The sequence below is a fragment of the Tetrao urogallus genome (assembly GCF_951394365.1).
Source record: "Tetrao urogallus genome assembly, chromosome: 6".
NCBI classification, from domain to species: Eukaryota; Metazoa; Chordata; class Aves; order Galliformes; family Phasianidae; genus Tetrao; species Tetrao urogallus.
Genome location: NC_136819.1, coordinates 54,127,258 through 54,148,296, shown reverse-complemented (window position 1 = coordinate 54,148,296; position 21,039 = coordinate 54,127,258).

The following is a 21,039-nucleotide window of genomic DNA, read 5'->3' as shown; positions in this document are numbered from 1 at the left end:
ATACTGTGACAAAAACCGTTCTGTAATAGAATGGTTAATGGCAGCCTGCCGTATGGTATGGCCAAATAAATCGGACATACCTTTGCATACAGGCATGTGGTCCTCCATGGAGGACATCCAAAATTATATCTGAGCACTGGGTGTAAGAGAGGCTATCTATGAAGACACGTTTGATGGCCCTGATATGGTTAAATTTTCAGCAGGGATGAGAGATTTAATTTTACAGCAAGCTCCCTCCCATCTCTATGGTACCCTAGTCTCTCTATTAAATCCCCTGGTGGCCTCAGAAGCCGTAGTCCATCAGGCTGCCCAGTTAGTTGCCAACATGGGAGAACACAGAACGCCTGTGGACTAGGCGCAATATTCGGCTATTGGAAGAAGCAGAGATCCTGCCGTAAGTAAAACCAGAATGCCGGCTACTCGAGCTCCTCCATCGGGACCCAGAAGGGTATTCTGAAAACAAATGTTTAATGATTTAATTTGGGCTGGGGTTCAATTTGCGAAGATTGACCGCCAGCCGAACCATGTCCTTCTCCAGCTCTGAAGGCAACTAAAGGACAATCAAAAATTCCAGAGCTACCCTAAGAAATCAAGGGTGAGGGTTATAGAGAGGGTAGCAACAACAACATGGAACCTAGAAGATTTTATTGTTCCAAATAGAAAAAAAAAGCCACCTCAGGTGTCTTGGGTCACAATGCCTGAGCCACCAGAAGCAAAAGAATTGGCCATAGCACAATTCATGGCGTGACAAGGGATGCTAGTCCCCGTAGGGCCTCCAGATGGGACCGGAGGCCCTATGTAGAATTAATGATTAATTGGTCCCGAAAAAATATTCAGAGAGTGATGGCATTGGTAGACACTGGAGCAGAAACAGGAATTATCTGTGGAGATCCGGGGAAATTTGATGGGGACAGAGTGATGATTGGTGGTTTTGGGGGACAGATTATCCCTGTCACCCAAACATGTTTAAAACTGGGGGTTGGGCGTCTCCCACCCCAGGAGTACAAGGTGTCTATTGCCTCAGTCCAAGAATACATCCTGGGCATAGATATTCTATGGGGTCTGGCTCTCCAGACAACCGTGGGAGAGTTCAGACTTCAACAGAGATGTATCAGTATCCGGGTGGTGCAGGCAATATTAAGAGGCCATGCGAAACGTGAGCCTGTTTGCCTGCCAAAACCGCGCCGGATTACTAACGTCAGACAGTATAGACTCCCGGGTGGGCAAGATGAAATATCGAGAACGGTGCAGGAATTAGAAAAAGTGGGCATTATAAGACCTTCACACAGCCCGTATAACTCCCCCATATGGCCAGTGCGAAAGTCGGATGGCACATGGAGAATGACAGTAGATTACAGAGAATTAAGGTCACGCCGCCTATTCATGCAGCCGTACTCAATATTGCCTCCCTAATGGACACATTGAGTAGGGAGATAAAAACCTATCATTGTGTCCTAGATCTAGCATATGCATTCTTCAGTATCCCAATTGCTGAGGAATCGCAAGATCAGTTTGCGTTTACGTGGGGAGGCAGGCAGTGGACTTTTCAGGTCCTGCCACAGGGGTACGTGCATTCACCAACGTATTGTCATAATCTAGTGGCGCGTGACCTGGCTGATTGGACAAAACCTGATGATGTTCACCTATATCATTATATTGATGATCTCCTGCTGACATCTGACTCACTGGAGGCAGTAGGACAGGCGGCAGATTTATTAACCACCTCTTTACAACAGAGGGGATGGGCTATAAATCCCCAAAAGGTGCAAGGTCCAGGCCTGTCTGTAAAATTCCTGGGGGTGGTTTGGTCAGGAAAGACCAAAGTGCTACCCAGTGCTGTCATAGATAAGGTTCAGGCGTTCCCAGTCCCTACAACATCAAAGCAGCTGCAAGAGTTTCTAGGTATATTGAGTTAATGGCGTTCCTTTACACCTCACTTAGCGCAGCTGCTAAGGCCGCTATACAGACTCACAAAAAAGGGGCAGCTATGGGACTGGGGGAAAACCTAACAGGATGCTTTCCAACAAGCGAAACTGGCAGTTAAACAAGCCCAGGCATTGGGTATATTCGATCCTACCCTCCCAGCTGAGTTGGACGTTCATGTTACTCAAGACGGCTTCGGTTGGGGCCTGTGGCAACGCCAGAGCTCTGTTTGGACCCCCATTGGTTTCTGGTCTCAGGTTTGGCACAGAGCAGAAGAAAGATGCAGTATGATTGAAAAGCAGTTATTGGCTGCCTATTCGGCATTACAGGCAGTAGAGCCAATAACTCAAACAGCTGAAGTTATAGGCAAGACCACTCTGCCAATTCAGGGGTGGGTGAAAGATCTGACCCACCTTCCTAAGACAGGTTCTGCTTTCCAAGCACAAACAGTAGCACGATGGGTGGCCTACCTCAGCCAAAGGAGTAGTCTGTCTTCATCACCCTTGAAAGAAGAACTCCAGAAGATCCTAGGCCCAGTGACGTATCACAGTGATGCACCAAAAGAAACACTGGTCGCTCCACCAGAGAAGAGTCCCGTTCAGGAGGGAAAATATCCTATCCCTGAAGATGCCTGGTATGCAGATGGGTCCAGCAAGGGCAACCCGAGCAAGTGGAGAGCAATAGCATACCATCCTTCCACCGAGACAATTTGGTTCGACGAGGGGGATGGTCAGAGCAGCCAATGGGCAGAACTGCGAGCCGTGTGGATGGTTATAACCAAGGAACCCCGTGATGGTATCCTGAACGTCTGCACAGATAGTTGGGCTGTGTACTGGGGGCTCACTCTTTGGATAGCACAGTGGGCCACCCAGGAATGGACTATCCACGCCCGACTGATCTGGAGCAAAGACATGTGGTTAGATATATGGAATACGGTCAAACACAGGACTGTACGTGTCTACCATGTTTCTGGTCATCAGCCCTTACAGTCACTGGGAAACGACGAAGCCGACACACTGGCCCGAGTTCAATGGATTGAGAATTCACCATCTGAGAACATCGCCCACTGGTTACATCAGAAGCTACGGCATGCTGGACAAAAGACAATGTGGGCAGCTGCTAAAGCATGGGGACTGCCCATACAGCTATCTGATATCGTCCAGGCATGCCAGGATTGTGACGCTTGCTCCAAGATGAGACCGAGATCATTGCCTGAAACAACAGCCCATCTTGCTAGGGGATACAATCCTCTTACATCGGCCCCTTTCTCACTCCAAAGGGGCAAGATACGCCCTGACCTGTGTCGACACTGCAAGTGGGCTACTGCAGGCCTATCCAGTACCGAAAGCAAACCAGGCATATACCATCAAGGCACTCACTAAATTGATGTTTGCCTATGGGACACCTCAAGTCATCGAGAGCGACCAAGGGACTCATTTTACTGGTGCAACGATACAGCGCTGGGCTGAAGAAAATAACAAATCGAATGGCGATTCCACCTGCCATATAATCCAACGGGACCAGGCCTCATTGAATGTTGTAACAGTATTCTTAAGGCTGCCCTGAAGACAGACTCCCAGTCCCTGCAGGGGTGGACGAAAAGACTGTATGAAACCCTGCGGGACCTGAATGAAAGACCTCAAGATGGCAGACCCAGTGCCCTGAGAATGTTGCAGATGACATGGGCCACCCCGCTTAGGATCCAAATTACGGGCACTGATCATCAGGTAAGACCCCAGATTGGTAACGAAAATAATCTTCTGCTCCCTGCCCCTGAGAATTTAGATCTGGGTACCCGTAAAATAAAATGGCCTTGCTGGGTGCAGGTAGGACCCAAGTGGTGTGGCCTACTTGCATCTTGGGGGAGACTATTAGAGGTGGGAGGCTCAGCAGTCCCTCCAGTAATAGGTACATGGCCTACTGATATTGTGGTCAGCACTCCGATCTTTATTGCTAAAGGGACCCCCATCGTGTCCCTGTGGCAGATCAGGACACCTCCTTTGGTGCCTGATATCGTTATGTAGCCGCAGACATCCGGCCAGAAGGTGTGGTACAGGCGGCCAGGACGTGCCCCAGTACAGGCGGAAGTGTTGACCCAGGATAGAAGTATGGCCTGTATCTTGCCCTGGAGAGCAGACCTTCCCCTCCTGGTACCTCTGAAATATCTGTATTACTCCCCGTGAGTCTGTGAGCCTTCAGGAGCACCAGAAGGAACAAAATGCCATCAAGCGTTCCAGTGTTGCTGTCAGATCACGTGCAACACATGGTGATGGTCTGCATGGGACTGATGGAACATAGAACAGACCTGCACCTCAGGACCTCATGCCTCCAGTAGCATCGACCATTGGCCCATAAAAGAATATGGACGTTCACCGATCATAACTGGTCTTGAATTGTACCAACATGCATCACGATGGAAATTGTATAAGCATTGCGATATATCAGATCTCTGTATTAGCAAAACCTTACCCTTTAGTCAACCTGATCATTGGTTCACGCTGTGAAGGGGTGGAGTGTGTGGGAACTTCTGAATCAGGGCCTGAACCTCTGATTGATCACCTGAGGCGGGCCATGAGTCAGCCAGAGGAGCACAGGTGAAGGCAATTCACCTGTGCTGCCAGAAGGGGTGGAACCAGGCTCCTCCTAGACCTATTTAAGAGCTGGCTACCAGAGGGGATGGATCTTGTCTGGAGATCCCCTCTTCTGGTGTTTTGTGGTGAGCCCAGCATAAGCGTAAGCCTTCCATTTATTCTCTCTTATTATCTTAGTCTACTTTGCCTAACTCTCTTGTTCTTTTTGTGTTTATATAACATTCTTAATATCCATTGATTATACAAGTGGCATGTTCTGTGATTCTAAGACCTATGGACACAACGTATTGGACTACACAAATTGGACTACTGCAGTTGGTTGGTGGTCCCTTTTATTTATTCGTCCCCACTGAGGCAGAATATCAGACAGGAAGCGTTGCTTAGATCCTAATGCTGATAAAGAAGACCACAATGAATGCTGTAATGTGTGTAAATCACTTGTTGCCGTGCCTAGTTTATTTATGGGTGTTTTGGCATCTATGCTAGCTGAGACTCCCAGTCCCATCCCAGGCGTATTTTCCACTGTTCTCTTTACCCCAAAGCTGCAGAGCAGGCAGTTCACAATCACGTTGTAGCTTCTTTTTCCTGTGCACTGTGGAGACGCCTGGGTTCTCAGCCTTGCCTTCTCATGCTATTTATCTTGCTCTGCAGCTTCTGCTCTGAATAGTCCTTCCTGTATTCCCACAGCATGGGACAGCATTCTCCGGCAGAAGATGAGAGTGTGGGTAACTGCACCTCTCAATGGGAAGTACTCAGGAGTAATGATCCTGTCAAGACAAGAGAATATATACTGTAGTAAAGGGTAAAGCTGGTGATGGTTTCTGTGAAAGCCTTAATGGTGATCCCTTTATCTATCGGATTTTCCAAGAGAGGGGGAAAGAAAAAAAAAAACAAAACAAAACAACAACTGAGTTAAGCAGGAGATTCCGTGTGAAAATTCTTGTAGTTACTTTTTGGAAGATGGAACTTGAAGTGAATTTGCTAAACTGTTTCTCACTTCTGATGAATGCTTTTAAAAGGAAATGGATTTTTCTTTCCCACATGTGCCCTGCTTCTGCTTGCAAGCATTGTACAGGCACTGGCTGCGTCATGGTCCTACACGTGTGTTGCTGATGTGGTTGCAAAGCAATGTGGATTTTTCCAGCGGAGCACCTTTGGGGTGCAGCCTCCTCCTGTGTTCTGCGGGGCAGCGCCTGAGGTCTGAGGCAGCCAGCCCTGGCATCAGGGAGGGCTAGCTCTGAAATCTAGTGACAAGGGAAGCTAATTATTGCCTACGAAAATAACACAAGTCTATGATCTGTTGATTTTTTTTTTTTTTTTTTTTTTTTTTTTTTTTTTGTTTGTTTGTTTGTTTGTTTTTAAAGATCAGAGCTTTGTTTCCTCAGCCGTATGTTTTATCTGCATTGGTTAGCTACCATTCCTGGATACCTGCATCCCACTAAGGGCTACTGCTGTTGCTCTTCTCCCCGCTGAGATGGAGGCAGAGCTTCATTGTAGTCCTCTTTTCATCAGCAATCAGAGTCAGTTGCTGTTCCCTGTGAAGAAAAGACAGGTTAAAAATGTACCCTCTCACACCCAGATTTACCTCCTGCAAAATGTGGGAGAATGGCACTGTCTGAAGCACCATCTCTGCCGAGTGACTTCTGTGGTGCCACGATTTATCAGTGCAAACCTGCATTGCTGTGCATGCTGAATAGTTTGGAGTGTGTCATGGGATCGGGCATGCAGGAAAATGAGTTGCAGAGAGGCTTCAACAAGGACAGGGCTGGATGAGGAGAGTCAGCGAAGGGTTCAGCTCCTCTGGGAGCTTGTGTCACAACATGGTATGCCCTTTGCCTGAGGTACAGCGAACGGCGGGGAGTATTACCTGGGTTTCTGCGGGAATGGTGGGAAATGGTGGTATGTGGCAGGTTGGACTGGATGATCTGGAGGTCTCTTGCAGCCTTTGTGATTCTGTGATTGTAAAGCTGTCTCACCACAGCACTGGGAGCTGGCTGTGGGGGCATCTCCTTGAGCAGGACACTCAGGGACACAGCGTTTCTCCCATTTTTGTAGAGGCTGAGGCTTGCAGAACAAACGGACGCTCAGGGAGAGGCGGGCTGGTCCCTGCCCAGCTGTTAACGGGAGTCTGCTTCAGGCGTCCATGCAGTGGCCTCTTCAACTGCGTGGGGTGTGGCTCCCTCAGGTGTGGTTTTCCTTTGGAGAGAGCTTCCACCCGCTTGCTGAGCAGCGTTCTCTACACGTCCAGCATGCTCAGCTCTGCGGCAGGTGGCAGGTAGGGCGTCAGTCGTTTTGTAGCCACCTTCCAGAACAGGGACGCGGAGCTGCAGATGTTTGCGATGGAATCCGATGTGCCAGGCATGCCTGGCTGTTGTGTGAAGGAGTGCATCTCTGCAGCAGCGCGTCTCTGCGGCCACCTCGTGCTGCTGATAACGACGGGCCCTGCCTACTCAAAGGTCAGGAACGTTTCCGAGTCCTGCTGCATGCCAAGAATGAGCTCAATCCAGAGGACTTTGCCGGTGGCGGTGGTCAGCTTGAGCTTGCAGTGTCGGTTGGAGGGCAGCAACTCGAGGTTCATTGTGGCCGACTGAGGCATAGCCACCCAGGCTTCTCTCACGAGTTCCTGGAACCAGGTTGCGGTTTTCTCCATTTCCAGGTAGGACTCGTTGCAGAGGGTTTGCAGCAGGCTGGGCATCTGCTCTGTCAGCTGGTCCTCAGGGCGGTGGAGGAAGCACATCAGGTGTGGCATGTGCTGCTCCCTTTGGCACATGCACTGGCGCTCCACGCGGATGCAGGAGTTCCTCACCCCTATCCTCTCTCTGGGGCCCACCTCCAACTGGAAGACGTGGCCCGGGGGTGCCTTCAGGGGCACGAGCATGCGGTAGACAGTGTAGCACCCATCGGGACCCCTGCCTTCAAAGCCAACGCCCACCCCAACGGCCGGCTGCAGCCGTGGCATGAAGTAACCCTGGGCAACTGTGTGACAGACGCTCAGAAGTTCATCGACCAGCTCCTCCACCACCTTGCACTTGCTTCTCCGGGACTTCAGCGGCCAAATGGAGAACTCGGAGTAAAACCTGCTCACGTAGGAGACATCACCGGGGTCTCCGTGGCACACCGGCTCCCTCATCTCCCTGTCGCATTCGTCCCAAAGGTCAGACAGCTGTTGGGACAACTCTGCTGCTTGCCTTTCCCTGTACCGGTTGCGGATGAAGCGGATGAAGCAGAAGAGCAGGAAAAGCAGCAGTACAGCCAAGGCCCACACTTTCCAGGACTGCAGTGCAGAGAAGTACGAGCCTTGCACCCCCATCCTGCTCTCCTCCGCGTTCTTCTCTTCTGTCTCCAGCAGCAGCTTTGTCATCTGCTCTTGCAGATACGCCTCATACTGCTGCGCGTGCTCATGCGTGTCCGCATCCAAACTATCACCAAAGAATGTTATTCTGTGCGCCAAAAAGGCTAAGACAAACGCCAAAGCCATGATCTGGAAGAGGGGAGAGAGGGGAGGTCAGTGGGGCTGGGTGGGAGCTCGCGCACGGCTGGGGGAGCGGGGCCAGGAGCCACAGCCCCTGGGGTCAGGTAGGAGCGGGGGTGAGGGAGCTGGGAGGCAGGAGGTGACTGCCCGCAGAGCTGCTCGCAGGCTCCCTGAGCGCTCGCTGCTGTCTCTGCAGGCTCCCAAAGCCCTCGCGGGCCGGCGTTTGCGCCCGGCCCAGCACAGCCCTCCCCCTGCTGCTGTACTCACCGCTGGCCTAGGCCAAAGTGGAGCGGCGCTGCCTGCTCACGGCCTCAGTACCAGCCCTGCACTGTGATGCACCGTGATGTCACAATGCCCCAGCCCCACCCTTCGGCCCCACCCAGCGCGGCCCCTCTCAGCCGCCCTGGGCCGCCATGGCCCTGGCATCGGCCCTGTTCTGAGGCACGCGGCCGGACTGAGCTCCCCGCGTCTCCCTTTGCAAGGCAGACCCGACCCCCCCGGACCACCTCAAAAAGAAGATTGGTGACCGGGCCTGTGGATGCTCTGCTCGTCCTGTGTCACCCAACTTAAGTTCCAAATACATCATCCCTGGAAGCTCATTTGGAACTGGAGGACATGGTGAAATATTGATTCCAAAGATGATACCTGGAAAAACGAGACAGCGAATGAGAGACGTATCTGCAAATGAACCAAAATTAGTCTCTGAAATTTTGCCAGGCAAACAACGAGGAACTGAAGTAAAATTTCGTTAGGAAAGGTTAACAGTGGTGTATGGGAACTGCTGAGTCACGGCCTGAACCTCTGATTGATCACCTGAGGCGAGCCATGAGTCAGCCAGAGGAGCACAGGTGAAGGCAATTCACCTGTGCTGCCGGAAGGGGTGGAGCCTGGCTCCACCCTTCCTAGACCTATTTAAGAGCTGGCTATCAGTGGGGATGGATCTCGTCTGGAGATCCCTTCTTCTGGTGTTCTGTAGGTGAGCCCAGCATATGGGTAAGCCTTCCATTTATTCTCTCTTATTATCTTAGTCTACTTTGCCTAACTTTCTTGTTCTTTTTGTGATTATAACATCTTAATATCCATTGATTATACACTTGGTGAGCCAGGTAGGTCAAATATACTAATATTTACATCATGTCTTGTCTTTGGAATTTCTGTAAGTGGGTGAAGGGGGAGAAGAATACTCCTCTCGAGACAATGATTCCAGGGCAGATCCCAGGATTTGAGGGATCCCCCTATTATGAGTTAGCAGTTATCATTGAAAAATGGAGTCCCTTACGCGTTATGGGCAATATCTCCCCGTATCGCATGGCAGATTGCTTTCATGGACTTAGCAGGGATGTGCTTATTGCTGAAGAAAGATGACTGGCTGCTTCCACAGTGGCATGGCCACTATTAAGTGCCTTTAATCATGCGGATGTAAGAAATAATACTTTAGAAAATGAAAACCAACTTTTAAAAGACTGTATTGAAAAACTGGAGCACGAACTTGGCGTATTAACAGGGAAGAAGCCAATTCTGCATCTTCCAGTAGGCCAAGTTCGTAACGTTTCAATAAACAATGACCAGACTCCTGAATCAACAGGCTTCGTTGATCAGGAAAATAACAAATCCAAATTAGATCTTGAATATCCAATTCTGACTGATCCACTAGAAATCTGTCCTGTCATAACCCAGAAAACAAAAAAAGTGCAGTACAGACCGGCAGGGGTGCTGCCTGATCAGTGGCCCCCTGCCCAGACTCATTTACATGTAACGGCCTGGCCATACACGGCAACAGAATTAATGGATTTAGTACAGCGATTTCGGCAGAAGCCTAGAGAAAGTGTGCCGGCTTGGTTATTAAGACTGTGGGATTCTGGGGCAGAAGGTGTCATGGTGAATGGCCCAGAAATAGCCAAGTTGGCCACCATGACTGACCATCCTGCTCTCAGACAGAGGTTATATGTGGGTAATCAATACTGTGACAAAAACCGTTCTGTAATAGAATGGTTAATGGCAGCCTGCCGTATGGTATGGCCAAATAAATCGGACATACCTTTGCATACAGGCATGTGGTCCTCCATGGAGGACATCCAAAATTATATCTGAGCACTGGGTGTAAGAGAGGCTATCTATGAAGACACGTTTGATGGCCCTGATATGGTTAAATTTTCAGCAGGGATGAGAGATTTAATTTTACAGCAAGCTCCCTCCCATCTCTATGGTACCCTAGTCTCTCTATTAAATCCCCTGGTGGCCTCAGAAGCCGTAGTCCAGCAGGCTGCCCAGTTAGTTGCCAACATGGGAGAACACAGAACGCCTGTGGACTAGGCGCAATATTCGGCTATTGGAAGAAGCAGAGATCCTGCCGTAAGTAAAACCAGAATGCCGGCTACTCGAGCTCCTCCATCGGGACCCAGAAGGGTATTCTGAAAACAAATGTTTAATGATTTAATTTGGGCTGGGGTTCAATTTGCGAAGATTGACCGCCAGCCGAACCATGTCCTTCTCCAGCTCTGAAGGCAACTAAAGGACAATCAAAAATTCCAGAGCTACCCTAAGAAATCAAGGGTGAGGGTTATAGAGAGGGTAGCAACAACAACATGGAACCTAGAAGATTTTATTGTTCCAAATAGAAAAAAAAAGCCACCTCAGGTGTCTTGGGTCACAATGCCTGAGCCACCAGAAGCAAAAGAATTGGCCATAGCACAATTCATGGCGTGACAAGGGATGCTAGTCCCCGTAGGGCCTCCAGATGGGACCGGAGGCCCTATGTAGAATTAATGATTAATTGGTCCCGAAAAAATATTCAGAGAGTGATGGCATTGGTAGACACTGGAGCAGAAACAGGAATTATCTGTGGAGATCCGGGGAAATTTGATGGGGACAGAGTGATGATTGGTGGTTTTGGGGGACAGATTATCCCTGTCACCCAAACATGTTTAAAACTGGGGGTTGGGCGTCTCCCACCCCAGGAGTACAAGGTGTCTATTGCCTCAGTCCAAGAATACATCCTGGGCATAGATATTCTATGGGGTCTGGCTCTCCAGACAACCGTGGGAGAGTTCAGACTTCAACAGAGATGTATCAGTATCCGGGTGGTGCAGGCAATATTAAGAGGCCATGCGAAACGTGAGCCTGTTTGCCTGCCAAAACCGCGCCGGATTACTAACGTCAGACAGTATAGACTCCCGGGTGGGCAAGATGAAATATCGAGAACGGTGCAGGAATTAGAAAAAGTGGGCATTATAAGACCTTCACACAGCCCGTATAACTCCCCCATATGGCCAGTGCGAAAGTCGGATGGCACATGGAGAATGACAGTAGATTACAGAGAATTAAGGTCACGCCGCCTATTCATGCAGCCGTACTCAATATTGCCTCCCTAATGGACACATTGAGTAGGGAGATAAAAACCTATCATTGTGTCCTAGATCTAGCATATGCATTCTTCAGTATCCCAATTGCTGAGGAATCGCAAGATCAGTTTGCGTTTACGTGGGGAGGCAGGCAGTGGACTTTTCAGGTCCTGCCACAGGGGTACGTGCATTCACCAACGTATTGTCATAATCTAGTGGCGCGTGACCTGGCTGATTGGACAAAACCTGATGATGTTCACCTATATCATTATATTGATGATCTCCTGCTGACATCTGACTCACTGGAGGCAGTAGGACAGGCGGCAGATTTATTAACCACCTCTTTACAACAGAGGGGATGGGCTATAAATCCCCAAAAGGTGCAAGGTCCAGGCCTGTCTGTAAAATTCCTGGGGGTGGTTTGGTCAGGAAAGACCAAAGTGCTACCCAGTGCTGTCATAGATAAGGTTCAGGCGTTCCCAGTCCCTACAACATCAAAGCAGCTGCAAGAGTTTCTAGGTATATTGAGTTAATGGCGTTCCTTTACACCTCACTTAGCGCAGCTGCTAAGGCCGCTATACAGACTCACAAAAAAGGGGCAGCTATGGGACTGGGGGAAAACCTAACAGGATGCTTTCCAACAAGCGAAACTGGCAGTTAAACAAGCCCAGGCATTGGGTATATTCGATCCTACCCTCCCAGCTGAGTTGGACGTTCATGTTACTCAAGACGGCTTCGGTTGGGGCCTGTGGCAACGCCAGAGCTCTGTTTGGACCCCCATTGGTTTCTGGTCTCAGGTTTGGCACAGAGCAGAAGAAAGATGCAGTATGATTGAAAAGCAGTTATTGGCTGCCTATTCGGCATTACAGGCAGTAGAGCCAATAACTCAAACAGCTGAAGTTATAGGCAAGACCACTCTGCCAATTCAGGGGTGGGTGAAAGATCTGACCCACCTTCCTAAGACAGGTTCTGCTTTCCAAGCACAAACAGTAGCACGATGGGTGGCCTACCTCAGCCAAAGGAGTAGTCTGTCTTCATCACCCTTGAAAGAAGAACTCCAGAAGATCCTAGGCCCAGTGACGTATCACAGTGATGCACCAAAAGAAACACTGGTCGCTCCACCAGAGAAGAGTCCCGTTCAGGAGGGAAAATATCCTATCCCTGAAGATGCCTGGTATGCAGATGGGTCCAGCAAGGGCAACCCGAGCAAGTGGAGAGCAATAGCATACCATCCTTCCACCGAGACAATTTGGTTCGACGAGGGGGATGGTCAGAGCAGCCAATGGGCAGAACTGCGAGCCGTGTGGATGGTTATAACCAAGGAACCCCGTGATGGTATCCTGAACGTCTGCACAGATAGTTGGGCTGTGTACTGGGGGCTCACTCTTTGGATAGCACAGTGGGCCACCCAGGAATGGACTATCCACGCCCGACTGATCTGGAGCAAAGACATGTGGTTAGATATATGGAATACGGTCAAACACAGGACTGTACGTGTCTACCATGTTTCTGGTCATCAGCCCTTACAGTCACTGGGAAACGACGAAGCCGACACACTGGCCCGAGTTCAATGGATTGAGAATTCACCATCTGAGAACATCGCCCACTGGTTACATCAGAAGCTACGGCATGCTGGACAAAAGACAATGTGGGCAGCTGCTAAAGCATGGGGACTGCCCATACAGCTATCTGATATCGTCCAGGCATGCCAGGATTGTGACGCTTGCTCCAAGATGAGACCGAGATCATTGCCTGAAACAACAGCCCATCTTGCTAGGGGATACAATCCTCTTACATCGGCCCCTTTCTCACTCCAAAGGGGCAAGATACGCCCTGACCTGTGTCGACACTGCAAGTGGGCTACTGCAGGCCTATCCAGTACCGAAAGCAAACCAGGCATATACCATCAAGGCACTCACTAAATTGATGTTTGCCTATGGGACACCTCAAGTCATCGAGAGCGACCAAGGGACTCATTTTACTGGTGCAACGATACAGCGCTGGGCTGAAGAAAATAACAAATCGAATGGCGATTCCACCTGCCATATAATCCAACGGGACCAGGCCTCATTGAATGTTGTAACAGTATTCTTAAGGCTGCCCTGAAGACAGACTCCCAGTCCCTGCAGGGGTGGACGAAAAGACTGTATGAAACCCTGCGGGACCTGAATGAAAGACCTCAAGATGGCAGACCCAGTGCCCTGAGAATGTTGCAGATGACATGGGCCACCCCGCTTAGGATCCAAATTACGGGCACTGATCATCAGGTAAGACCCCAGATTGGTAACGAAAATAATCTTCTGCTCCCTGCCCCTGAGAATTTAGATCTGGGTACCCGTAAAATAAAATGGCCTTGCTGGGTGCAGGTAGGACCCAAGTGGTGTGGCCTACTTGCATCTTGGGGGAGACTATTAGAGGTGGGAGGCTCAGCAGTCCCTCCAGTAATAGGTACATGGCCTACTGATATTGTGGTCAGCACTCCGATCTTTATTGCTAAAGGGACCCCCATCGTGTCCCTGTGGCAGATCAGGACACCTCCTTTGGTGCCTGATATCGTTATGTAGCCGCAGACATCCGGCCAGAAGGTGTGGTACAGGCGGCCAGGACGTGCCCCAGTACAGGCGGAAGTGTTGACCCAGGATAGAAGTATGGCCTGTATCTTGCCCTGGAGAGCAGACCTTCCCCTCCTGGTACCTCTGAAATATCTGTATTACTCCCCGTGAGTCTGTGAGCCTTCAGGAGCACCAGAAGGAACAAAATGCCATCAAGCGTTCCAGTGTTGCTGTCAGATCACGTGCAACACATGGTGATGGTCTGCATGGGACTGATGGAACATAGAACAGACCTGCACCTCAGGACCTCATGCCTCCAGTAGCATCGACCATTGGCCCATAAAAGAATATGGACGTTCACCGATCATAACTGGTCTTGAATTGTACCAACATGCATCACGATGGAAATTGTATAAGCATTGCGATATATCAGATCTCTGTATTAGCAAAACCTTACCCTTTAGTCAACCTGATCATTGGTTCACGCTGTGAAGGGGTGGAGTGTGTGGGAACTTCTGAATCAGGGCCTGAACCTCTGATTGATCACCTGAGGCGGGCCATGAGTCAGCCAGAGGAGCACAGGTGAAGGCAATTCACCTGTGCTGCCAGAAGGGGTGGAACCAGGCTCCTCCTAGACCTATTTAAGAGCTGGCTACCAGAGGGGATGGATCTTGTCTGGAGATCCCCTCTTCTGGTGTTTTGTGGTGAGCCCAGCATAAGCGTAAGCCTTCCATTTATTCTCTCTTATTATCTTAGTCTACTTTGCCTAACTCTCTTGTTCTTTTTGTGTTTATATAACATTCTTAATATCCATTGATTATACAAGTGGCATGTTCTGTGATTCTAAGACCTATGGACACAACGTATTGGACTACACAAATTGGACTACTGCAGTTGGTTGGTGGTCCCTTTTATTTATTCGTCCCCACTGAGGCAGAATATCAGACAGGAAGCGTTGCTTAGATCCTAATGCTGATAAAGAAGACCACAATGAATGCTGTAATGTGTGTAAATCACTTGTTGCCGTGCCTAGTTTATTTATGGGTGTTTTGGCATCTATGCTAGCTGAGACTCCCAGTCCCATCCCAGGCGTATTTTCCACTGTTCTCTTTACCCCAAAGCTGCAGAGCAGGCAGTTCACAATCACGTTGTAGCTTCTTTTTCCTGTGCACTGTGGAGACGCCTGGGTTCTCAGCCTTGCCTTCTCATGCTATTTATCTTGCTCTGCAGCTTCTGCTCTGAATAGTCCTTCCTGTATTCCCACAGCATGGGACAGCATTCTCCGGCAGAAGATGAGAGTGTGGGTAACTGCACCTCTCAATGGGAAGTACTCAGGAGTAATGATCCTGTCAAGACAAGAGAATATATACTGTAGTAAAGGGTAAAGCTGGTGATGGTTTCTGTGAAAGCCTTAATGGTGATCCCTTTATCTATCGGATTTTCCAAGAGAGGGGGAAAGAAAAAAAAAAAACAAAACAAAACAACAACTGAGTTAAGCAGGAGATTCCGTGTGAAAATTCTTGTAGTTACTTTTTGGAAGATGGAACTTGAAGTGAATTTGCTAAACTGTTTCTCACTTCTGATGAATGCTTTTAAAAGGAAATGGATTTTTCTTTCCCACATGTGCCCTGCTTCTGCTTGCAAGCATTGTACAGGCACTGGCTGCGTCATGGTCCTACACGTGTGTTGCTGATGTGGTTGCAAAGCAATGTGGATTTTTCCAGCGGAGCACCTTTGGGGTGCAGCCTCCTCCTGTGTTCTGCTGGGCAGTGCCTGAGGTCTGAGGCAGCCAGCCCTGGCATCAGGGAAGGCTAGCTCTGAAATCTAGTGACAAGGGGAGCTAATTATTGCCTACGAAAATAATGCAAGTCTATGATCTGTTGGTGTTTTTTTTTTTTTTTTTTGTTTGTTTGTTTGTTTGTTTGTTTTTAAAGATCAGAGCTTTGTTTCCTCAGCCGTATGTTTTATCTGCATTGGTTAGCTACCATTCCTGGATACCTGCATCCCACTAAGGGCTACTGCTGTTGCTCTTCTCCCCGCTGAGATGGAGGCAGAGCTTCATTGTAGTCCTCTTTTCATCAGCAATCAGGGACTCAGTCGCTGTTCCCTGTGAAGAAAAGACAGGTTAAAAATGTACCCTCTCACACCCAGATTTACCTCCTGCAAAATGTGGGAGAATGGCACTGTCTGAAGCACCATCTCTGCCGAGTGACTTCTGTGGTGCCACGATTTATCAGTGCAAACCTGCATTGCTGTGCATGCTGAATAGTTTGGAGTGTGTCATGGGATCGGGCATGCAGGAAAATGAGTTGCAGAGAGGCTTCAACAAGGACAGGGCTGGATGAGGAGAGTCAGCGAAGGGTTCAGCTCCTCTGGGAGCTTGTGTCACAACATGGTATGCCCTTTGCCTGAGGTACAGCGAACGGCGGGGAGTATTACCTGGGTTTCTGCGGGAATGGTGGGAAATGGTGGTATGTGGCAGGTTGGACTGGATGATCTGGAGGTCTCTTGCAGCCTTTGTGATTCTGTGATTGTAAAGCTGTCTCACCACAGCACTGGGAACTGGCTGTGGGGGCATCTCCTTGAGCAGGACACTCAGGGACACAGCGTTTCTCCCATTTTTGTAGAGGCCGAGGCTTGCAGAACAAACGGACGCTCAGGGAGAGGCGGGCTGGTCCCTGCCCAGCTGTTAACGGGAGTCTGCTTCAGGCGTCCATGCAGTGGCCTCTTCAACTGCGTGGGGTGTGGCTCCCTCAGGTGTGGTTTTCCTTTGGAGAGAGCTTCCACCCGCTTGCTGAGCAGCGTTCTCTACACGTCCAGCATGCTCAGCTCTGCGGCAGGTGGCAGGTAGGGCGTCAGTCGTTTTGTAGCCACCTTCCAGAACAGGGACGCGGAGCTGCAGATGTTTGCGATGGAATCCGATGTGCCAGGCATGCCTGGCTGTTGTGTGAAGGAGTGCATCTCTGCAGCAGCGCGTCTCTGCGGCCACCTCGTGCTGCTGATAACGACGGGCCCTGCCTACTCAAAGGTCAGGAACGTTTCCGAGTCCTGCTGCATGCCAAGAATGAGCTCAATCCAGAGGACTTTGCCGGTGGCGGTGGTCAGCTTGAGCTTGCAGTGTCGGTTGGAGGGCAGCAACTCGAGGTTCATTGTGGCCGACTGAGGCATAGCCACCCAGGCTTCTCTCACGAGTTCCTGGAACCAGGTTGCGGTTTTCTCCATTTCCAGGTAGGACTCGTTGCAGAGGGTTTGCAGCAGGCTGGGCATCTGCTCTGTCAGCTGGTCCTCAGGGCGGTGGAGGAAGCACATCAGGTGTGGCATGTGCTGCTCCCTTTGGCACATGCACTGGCGCTCCACGCGGATGCAGGAGTTCCTCACCCCTATCCTCTCTCTGGGGCCCACCTCCAACTGGAAGACGTGGCCCGGGGGTGCCTTCAGGGGCACGAGCATGCGGTAGACAGTGTAGCACCCATCGGGACCCCTGCCTTCAAAGCCAACGCCCACCCCAACGGCCGGCTGCAGCCGTGGCATGAAGTAACCCTGGGCAACTGTGTGACAGACGCTCAGAAGTTCATCGACCAGCTCCTCCACCACCTTGCACTTGCTTCTCCGGGACTTCAGCGGCCAAATGGAGAACTCGGAGTAAAACCTGCTCACGTAGGTGACATCACCGGGGTCTCCGTGGCACACCGGCTCCCTCATCTCCCTGTCGCATTCGTCCCAAAGGTCAGACAGCTGTTGGGACAACTCTGCTGCTTGCCTTTCCCTGTACCGGTTGCGGATGAAGCGGATGAAGCAGAAGAGCAGGAAAAGCAGCAGTACAGCCAAGGCCCACACTTTCCAGGACTGCAGTGCAGAGAAGTACGAGCCTTGCACCCCCATCCTGCTCTCCTCCGCGTTCTTCTCTTCTGTCTCCAGCAGCAGCTTTGTCATCTGCTCTTGCAGATACGCCTCATACTGCTGCGCGTGCTCATGCGTGTCCGCATCCAAACTATCACCAAAGAATGTTATTCTGTGCGCCAAAAAGGCTAAGACAAACGCCAAAGCCATGATCTGGAAGAGGGGAGAGAGGGGAGGTCAGTGGGGCTGGGTGGGAGCTCGCGCACGGCTGGGGGAGCGGGGCCAGGAGCCACAGCCCCTGGGGTCAGGTAGGAGCGGGGGTGAGGGAGCTGGGAGGCAGGAGGTGACTGCCCGCAGAGCTGCTCGCAGGCTCCCTGAGCGCTCGCTGCTGTCTCTGCAGGCTCCCAAAGCCCTCGCGGGCCGGCGTTTGCGCCCGGCCCAGCACAGCCCTCCCCCTGCTGCTGTACTCACCGCTGGCCTAGGCCAAAGTGGAGCGGCGCTGCCTGCTCACGGCCTCAGTACCAGCCCTGCACTGTGATGCACCGTGATGTCACAATGCCCCAGCCCCACCCTTCGGCCCCACCCAGCGCGGCCCCTCTCAGCCGCCCTGGGCCGCCATGGCCCTGGCATCGGCCCTGTTCCGAGGCACGCGGCCGGACTGAGCTCCCCGCGTCTCCCTTTGCAAGGCAGACCCGACCCCCCCGGACCACCTCAAAAAGAAGATTGGTGACCGGGCCTGTGGATGCTCTGCTCGTCCTGTGTCACCCAACTTAAGTTCCAAATACATCATCCCTGGAAGCTCATTTGGAACTGGAGGACCTGGTGAAATATTGATTCCAAAGATGATACCTGGAAAAACGAGACAGCGAATGAGAGACGTATCTGCAAATGAACCAAAATTAGTCTCTGAAATTTTGCCAGGCAAACAACGAGGAACTGAAGTAAAATTTCGTTAGGAAAGGTTAACAGTGGCTAATGTGGTACTTGACTTGAACATGGTGTTTTTTAAACGAGATAAGTTAGTAATGACAAAAAGCTCACAATACACTTCCTAGTACTGGAATGCCACCCAGGGAGCAGGCCTCACGTCCGGTACAGCTGCTCTCAAAGTGCTTCTGGTTCACAGCTCCGTCAACCTCTGGTGCTCTGAAGTGCACTCTGCTAGAGAGTCACTGGATGGAGCCAAGCTGGAAGCAATAGGTCTGATAGTGAAGATTAGGAAGCCCAAGTGTGTAGCAGCATCTTCAGCTGCATACAGTCTGGCCTCTGTAGATAACTTGTTCCAGTGGTTGACCACCCTCGTGATAAAGATGATTTTCCTAATATGCAGCCTGAACCTGTGATGAGCACACCATCTCTTTCCACCTCGTGACTGTGGTCTGTTCATCTTATTCACACGCTGTAGTGGTATGGTCATCTCCTGTTGTCTCTGTGCCACAAAAAGTGGATTGATAGTTATGTTCTCATAGATTCTCAATAAGTAGGCAGTGAAGTACTGCTGTGTGCTGTGCGTTTGTTTGTATGTCTCAGGTGGCTGGAGTTAATTGGTTTATCCCGTGAGGAACGTTTATATACAACGTAACTGTAAGCAACGGGCGTGTTAGATTTAGTAAAATCACATCAGTGTTAAGAAACATGAAATTCAGAGTTCCTGTTGCTTTTGTTTGCCAACCAGAAAGAGTAAAATCGAGTGTCTATGGATAAAGATCGGGTGAAGGCCTGTAGGGGGTCTGTCTGTACGGTGGGGGTCTGTAATAGACCACCTAATCAGTGGGGCTGGGTGGGAGCTTGTGCTGGGACGAGGGAGCTGGGGGGCAGCAGGGGCGGAGGCCAGTGCTGATGGTGACTGCCGGAGGGCCGTTCACAGGCTCCCTGAGCGCTCGCTGCCTTCACTGCAGGCTCCCAAAGCCCATGCGTTTTGGTGATATTCTTAGATACAAGTCCGACACAGGGGGGCACAGGCCCCGAGAATAGGAGAGAAAAAAAAGGGGCAGTACGCTTTGCCGCGACTCGGCCGAGCCCGGGCCACGTGCGCTCCGGGAGAGGGGGAAGGGCAAAGAGCTAGCCGATAACAGAGAGAAAACACAACTGCAACGGTCTGAGGAGGAAGGGTAATTTACTGAATTTAACTAATTCAAGCAAAACGACAGAGACAAGAGTATCAAAAAATGAGAGTCAAACCACGATAGCGCGAGAGAAAGCACGTGCTTTCTCCGCGGCGAGCCGAGGCGGCTGAGCCGGGCCACGCGGAGAGAGGCAGCCGCTCCGGGTCCTGTCCGAAGCTCCACCCCACTGCCTCTGCCCGCCAGGTCCTCCGGCATGCCGCCCCTTCCCCACCCATCAGGTTACTCAAAGAGTCCACAGAAGGCAGGAAACGGCAAGCAATGAGCCAGCCCTGGGAGCACAGGTGAAGGCAATTCACCTGGCTGCACCTCTCCTGGACCCCACTTAAGAGCTGTCTGCCAGTAGAGAAGGATCTGTTCTGGAGATCCCTCCTCTCGAGTTTTACAACTAGCCCAGGAGGTGGGTGAGCTTTCTGTCTATCCTCTTTTTGTTCTTATAATCTGCTTTGCCAAACTCTCTTGTTTCCTTCGTAATTATAACATCTTTGTATTTGTTGACTCTACAGTGGGAAAATGTTCTGGGGAATTTTGCTGGGCCAAAATGGCACCTTAGCTTTCTGCAGGTTATGACAGCCAATAAGGCCACACAATATGCAGAGCCTGCCTCCACCCCACAATGTGCCTCCACCCCCAGTTCCAGAAAACTTCCGGCTCTGAGTGCATCTCAGTCCAAAAGCTTAACATTTACATTTTTACAGCACTGCAGTTGTGCTAGGTATGACAGTGCTTAATCAACAGTTAAAATACACTGACTTGTGTAGTTCTGGTGAATCATGGTTTCCCTGAAGAATTCTGTGAAGGCCTAGGATGCGTCTACCTTCTTAGGGACAAAGTGGCAGAAGGTAGCTTATTTGATGCCTTTTCAGTGAGAATGCTTTGGAATATCCTGTTTGAGTTTCTGGGAAGCTGATAATGATTCTTGTTTAAAAAAATAAAAATAAAAAGTAAATGGGATTGTACTTTACTAAAGCAGTATGCAAGCTGTGAGGAGATTTTCTGAAATTGGCTTGTTCTGGAAACTTTTGACCTGTCATTTTAATCAGTGAAAGCATAATTGTGCTCTGATTTTCCGTGCTTTATTTTCCCTGAACTTGCTGAGATTTGCACTGGATGTCAGGCCTGGGAGACTTAGATTTTTTTTGTCTGAAGCTTGTATTGTACTTTGTTCTTTTCCAGGTTTTTTGAGAACTGCAAGAA